Here is a 6,545-nt window from a genome sequence, read left to right on the forward strand (position 1 = left end):
CAGGCTTTGTTTTCACCCTGCAGTGCACACTCTGAACCTATGTGGGACCCATGCCCTGAAGTGAAAACTTACTTTGGAAATGTACAGAAGCTGTACACTGAATTTTCATGCAGTCCTGCAAGATGGGAAATTCTTGAGGAACCGCAGGACTGTCGCTTCACGCCGCATCAACAATGAGATGGCGCTCGAGAATCGATGCTGTTCACCCCCTCGTGAAAAATCCTAAAGGGATGCTGGACTCTCTCTCCAAAATTGAGGAAGAACTGGACTTCACAGCAGAAACCCAGGCTGATGTTTCAGGTCTCATTGAGTGGATGCAATCCTTGAGTTCAGCCTTCTGACTACTGTGTGGTACAAGATGTTGCAGTCCATCAATATCCAAAGCAAGCTTGTCCAAGGCTCCAAGCTCACCATGGAAGAAGGGATGCAACGTGTCAAGAGCCTCCTGGAAGAAATTCAATGGTTGAATGATTCCTGACCAAGTCTTCTCACGGAAGATAAGGTCATCACCAAAATCGAGAGCACACACAGAGGAATCTGAAGGATGAAGCATTTCCACAATGAGCCAGCCAATACAGAACACACTATCTCTTCCTCTGAAGATAAATTCAGGGTTGAAGTGTTCATCACAGCCATGGATATGCTCCTCTCGGATCTCCGAAGCCTAGCTGAGCCCATGGGGAAACTCTCGAGCTTGTTCTCACGCATACTTGACCCACCAGCTATTGCAGAGGATGAAGAAATTGCAAAGTCTGTGGAGTCCTTGTCCACCAGATACCCACAAGATGCGAACAAGGATGAGTTGCAAGAAGAACTTTGCCTGTTTTACAAAATCAGGAAAGACTCAAATGTGTGCACCTCTGGAGGAGCCACGGGCACTGCACTTGAGCTTCTCAACCAGATTTAGGGCAAAGGTGTGGGATTGGTGTTCCCTCAGATGTGAATTTGCTTGAGAGTGCTCGTTGCCTTGCCAGTCTCCGTTGCATCCGGACAGTGCACTTTACGTAAGCTTAAGATTATTAAGAACTACCTGTGGTGGTCAGCGATCAGGGAGGATAGGCTGAACGATTTGGTCAAGCTTTCAGTGGAGAAGGCACATGCAAAGCAAATAAATTATGATGATGTAATTGATGACTTTGCACCCCAGAGAGTGAGAAAGAAATACTTTACTTAAACTTTTCTCTTCTCATTGTGCTCTTAAGTTCCTAACTTTGTAGCATAAGTTTAATAAATGTTCCACTTGCAAACTGATAATGTCATTTTGCTTTAGTAACCTGCCTCCCAGGTAAATTCTCTCTGCCTAGCCCTCCTTGCTGCGGGAACAAGCAGGGAAAGCCCACTTATACCCACTTTCCAGGGCAAGGGAAGGAGGAGCCACATGTGAGAATTCACACGTGATGCGCGTGTGCAAAAATTCTCGCACATGGTCCCCGGCTTTGTACACACACACGGGTCCTCGTAGGGGGCAGTGGTGGGGCGCCCAACATCATACCTGCCCCAGGCCCCATAAGCCTTCTGGGTGGCCCTGACTTTGGGCACTCATGCTGTTTCCCCCTTTCAATTAAGGCATGAGTTAGCATGTCATGTTTAGACACTGTTTCAGTAGTGACTGCTCTGTTGATTAAAATTAGTCCATTGTGCCATGCAGATGTTAGACAGTTTTCCTCCCATGAATTTGCCAGATAAAATGTATTTGAGGGGAGCGTGCGCGCTCTGGATAGTGATATGAGCAGTACCAATACGGGGATTCAAAAGACTGTATGGCCCAAATCATGGCTAAGCATTTTTGCTTACAGGGGTCAAAATTCAACTCAGCTTCCTGAAGCTTCCTGGATTCATAAGCTACTAGCACTAATTTGCCTGCCTCATTAGTTTTGAAGCAGTGTTGCAGCTAAAGCCCTTTCATTTGCTGCCAAGTGAATTATAGACGTCCTTGATTCATCAGGAAAATGCAAACCTGGAGCCATTAAGGCTTTTTGTTTTAAGATGTTCAGGTCCCCAGTGCCATGGAGTCTTTTTCTTTAACAGTTTCCACAACGGAAGAGTGCTTTCTGCATCCTTGTAAAGGTGAGGTCTTAAAAAACTAAATCCTCCAAGCAAGACCCTCAGGGAATATGCATGTGTGGGTGCTGGCACCTCTGTTGGTGCCCGCACTTTTTGCTGGTCTGTCTCCCCTCCTCTCCAATGATCATACCTAAGTATGTTACTTGTGCTTGCCCCCACTGAGCTTTTTCCAGATTAACTTTAAACCCAGCTTTCTGAATAAGAGTTAAAACACTGTCAGTGAGCTGCTGTACTTGCTTTTCTGTATCTTCAAAAATTAAGCTATCGTCCACATAGGAGGCAACGAGGGTCTTTCTCGTGGAGACAGGTCATTTGGCATATTCGCCACATGATGGTGTGCTAGGGCTGGTGAGTTGTGAAAGCCCTGAAAGTACATTGCTGCCCCGCATTGTGAAAGCAAACCTAGCTTGTGACTCTGGGTGTAAAGGAATAGCAAAGAAAAAGTTACAGGTCAGTTAGAGGAAAGTATTTTGCTGTAGCTTGTATCTCCTGTAAGACCTCTGTCATGTTTGCCACACTAGGAGTCATGGAGGTTGTGCCTTTATTAACCCGTCTATAATGCACCGTTAGATGCCACGACTTGCCATACTGGCGAGTTAAAAGGGGAGTTAGTTTTCCTAATAACTCCCTAAATCCTGAATGATCTGCATAAGCTGAATCTCTGCCTCTTTAGGATAGGAATATTGCTTTGGGGATAGCACCAATTCTCCTATAATTTTAGCACAGGCTTTGATATGACCTTATTCTGTTTTCTTACGCATCCTGACCGCGGGGCATTTTAACCGCCATTCTTCGACTTGTTCTGCCGATTGGGCTGCAATTTGTTTCTCACCCCCTTTTGTTATTGGGGCTGCACTCGATGATCTTCCTAGGTCCCTTCCAGCCCAAATGTCTATGAAATCTATGAAATTATGGCTCTTCGGGAGCAGTGAGGACGAGTTTCTAATTTCCATAAGGCTCCCCTGGGAAAATCAATCCCCATGTTATTTTTGAAGAGCCAGTCAGTTCCTAGAATGACATCCCCTGTTGTGTTGGGGGTCTGAATTAGTTCCCGCTTGGTCTGGAAACCTTGTATGGGGAGGGGTACTTTTGAGTCCACTCCCAGACAATACTTGGTTGTCCCTGGAATGATCCTAGGGTAACTTGTCAGGACTTTTTGCCATCATGTGGGGTGAATTTTATTAGTGAAACTGCTGCTCCAGTGTCAATTAAAGTTAAAACAGGAGCACCATCTCCATGCTGGACACCAGTTGTAGGTCTCCCCCCGGGATCCCAAGTAACTTTGCCTATGAGCCTCCGCTGTTGTTGTGCTCCTGTCTCTTGAGGTGGCCCCACGTCCAGCGGGCACCCCTAATCCTGCTGCGGTGGCGGTGGTAGTGGTGCACGAGGAGTGGTGACGCTCGCCACCCCCTTTGGCTGTTGCATCTCAGTCTGGAGAGCTTTCTTTACAATGTTTGTCCTAGGGGCCTGATCTCATTGCTCAAAGCGCTCCCTATTCTGCATAAGGACTCACCATGTTAAATTACAGCTCTCTCTCGTAGGCTTCTGAGGTATCATTCATAAATCCCCTTCTAAATCCCGTCCCTTCTTGTTGACAGGGCTGGAGGGTCAGATACAAATTGCTTCTGCCTTTACCACATCCTCTGCCTCTGAAGTGGTCCCCTCCTGGTTTAAACTGGGCACCACTCTCACTAGTGGATGTGACTGTATCTGATGCTGCTACAACTGCCCCTCTTTCTTGTTTAATCTGAGGGACTCCATGGGCTGTAATCTGCCTAATCTGGCCCCGGATGGTGACCAGAGAATTGGGCTGCCCTGCAGTCCTTGTCCCCATTTGGCTAGCATAGTGGGGAGTAAGTGAGGCCGCACAGTCTCAAAGGGCCTTTACACCAAAACTGACTGCATCAAGATTAGCCGCAGCATGCCCCCGAGTGTTTACAGGCTGGGCTACTCCTGCCATCAGGTGCATCAGGCCCCATCGATACAGACACAGCTCAGGGTCTTCTCTGGGAGCTTGGGACATAGCTGCAGCTTGCACTCGCAGCTGTCGCCTTCCTAGCTGCTCTCCCAGAGCTGGAACACGAGCATGGTCCTCAAATACCACCCGATCCACAAGTCCTTGTAGTTCGGTAACAGCATAGGTGGTAAAAAGGCGTCTGAAGTCTTCTAGGGTTACCTCCTGCCAGACACTCAGTTGTAAGGCACAGACAGCCCACTGGGACAGATTTTCTCTAGTTAAAACTCCCAATGTTCATGCCATGGCCTGTACGTTGGAAGTGGGGAGGGGGACTACAGTCCGGGCTGTGGATTTTACATGATCCTGATTGTCCCTATTTTCAGCAACCTGGGTAACTGCTGTACAAATTTTCCTTCCCCATTCTGAATATCTCTATCCCATCCCTCCAAAAGGGTCGCTTCCCTATCTTCTTCTTCACAATAATTTTCTCCTGTAACTGCAGCTATCTGGTGAGTAGTGAAGCCTAATTTGTGTTTCGGGTGTTTAATGATCGACTCATAGTGGCTATAGTTAGCAGGGGCTTTTCTAGGGTAAGCCAATGCACCATGCCCTGTAAGACTTCTGTCTCTTTTTTATATTTAGCTTGTTCATCCACCTTTCTCGACAATTCACTTTCTCTTATATCCCCTTCTCGGTATGCCTCTTGTAAAGGCTCCAACTGACTTTGAACCCCCAAAGCTGTAGCCTTCCATCTCTCCCGATCCTCCGCAACCTGCTGTAGCTCCTTTTGCAATGCGCTGTTCTCTTGTTTCTCTCTCCTTACTTTATCATACGCATCCTGGCATCTTTCTCACAATAACCAAAAGACAGCAGTCTGTTTTTCTTTTGAAGTCCACGGCTTGTAAATTGCCAGGTACTTCTCCAGTCTATCCTTTATACCTGACAAGGAACCAGCATCTGTCACCACCTGTTCTGCCCAAGGATTGCGACCAAGTCCCTGTAAAACCTTTTTCATGGCAAACATCTCCTGCACATAAGGTGAAACTATTGAAAAAACTTCCTTCCCAGGTTTCTGTTTCTTAGGTTCCTTCTTTCTTCTGAACAAAAACATCTCTGATCCTCTGCCTAATCGGCAAGAATCGAACTTCTCCCCTAAGCTCAGGGACTTCTACCCCCCCCCCCGAGGGCGCACACCAGGGGAACAATAAACACGGAGCTGCCTCTATATCCCGCTTCCGCAATTCTCCACCAATTAAATGTTACACAAATTGCCAGTGCTCAAATCACAAGTGAGACCCTATAAGGGGGGATAAGGCAAAGTGTTACGTTTATCGATTAAGCGCTTAATACACCCCACCCCCGCATCCCCAACATTCATTCCCTGATTTCTGTTCTGCGCTGGTATGTTACCAGTCTTATCGTTGCTCGGATCAACTTAGTGGCTGGCTAAGTTGATCACGCGTACAAGCTGGGCTCCTGCCAGTCTCTCTTGTCGGATGAACTGATGCTTCAGGATGACATGCAGAACAAGACCCAAAAGTGATATGTCTTGCCCCATCTTCTATAGTTTTGTCAGTTCACCCAGTCCTCTGCTGTGTTATCACTGTGTTCTTCCTTGAAGGTGGATTGCCGTTGTTGTCTCGCTGTTCAGGGGCGGATTCTTCTTGTTTTGGTCTTTTATCGGCCTGCATTCTTCAGGCAGTAGCCAGCTGGTGTCTCCCTTTTCCACAGACACGCTGTCACCCATTCGCTCACACATGCAGCATACAGAGGTCGAGCACTTATGTCAAGCTACAGAGCAATACAAAATGGAGTTTCCTAAGGCAATACAAAACTAAAAAAAATACATATAATTCAAAGCAATAGGCAAAAAGTCTATTTGTCTAACGGGACTACTAATCCGTTTCTAGAAGTTCCTAAAGTTTACTTACATTCAATTTCTTTTTCCTTGAAGCGTGTCAGTGGCTTGCAGTTGTTCCCTGTCAGAAGTTGTGTCTTGGTCAGCTCTGCCTGGACTGTGAACTCCTGCAAGTAGTATTTACAAGGTGCCTTTTATACAAATTATGATCAGACATTCCCGACTCAGCTTACAAACTGGTGGGCTCTTCTGTGATTTGTCTGTGATTCTCTCTCCTGCTGTGAGCTTGGGCTCACCCCAGCTTGTGCTACAGCCTGCCTCTGATTTAGTGAGTCGATACAATGCAAATCTATCCTGCCCTCTTCACTTCTCCCAGCCATAGGGAGCCAGGCAGCCACTCCATCCATGCCATGGCAGCTCTTGCTGAGCTCTTGGCCCATGCAGGCAGGGGGATCAAGGGATCAAGAAGACAATGGGCTCCAAGGATCCAAGGGCCCTGATCAGTCGCTGGCTCCTGCCCCTGGGAGTCTGTATGGGCTTCTCAAATCCAAGTCTGATGCATCTGCCAGCTATAGTTACCCTGTTCCCACTGCCGGTCAAACCCATGCTCCAAGAACCTCCAAGCACCACGTACCATGCTTGTCACGTGAGCTAACTCAGAGGGCG

This window comes from Crocodylus siamensis, chromosome 15 (assembly GCF_052110815.1).
Source record: "Crocodylus siamensis isolate JL-2025a chromosome 15, ASM5211081v1, whole genome shotgun sequence".
Lineage (NCBI taxonomy): Eukaryota > Metazoa > Chordata > Crocodylia > Crocodylidae > Crocodylus > Crocodylus siamensis.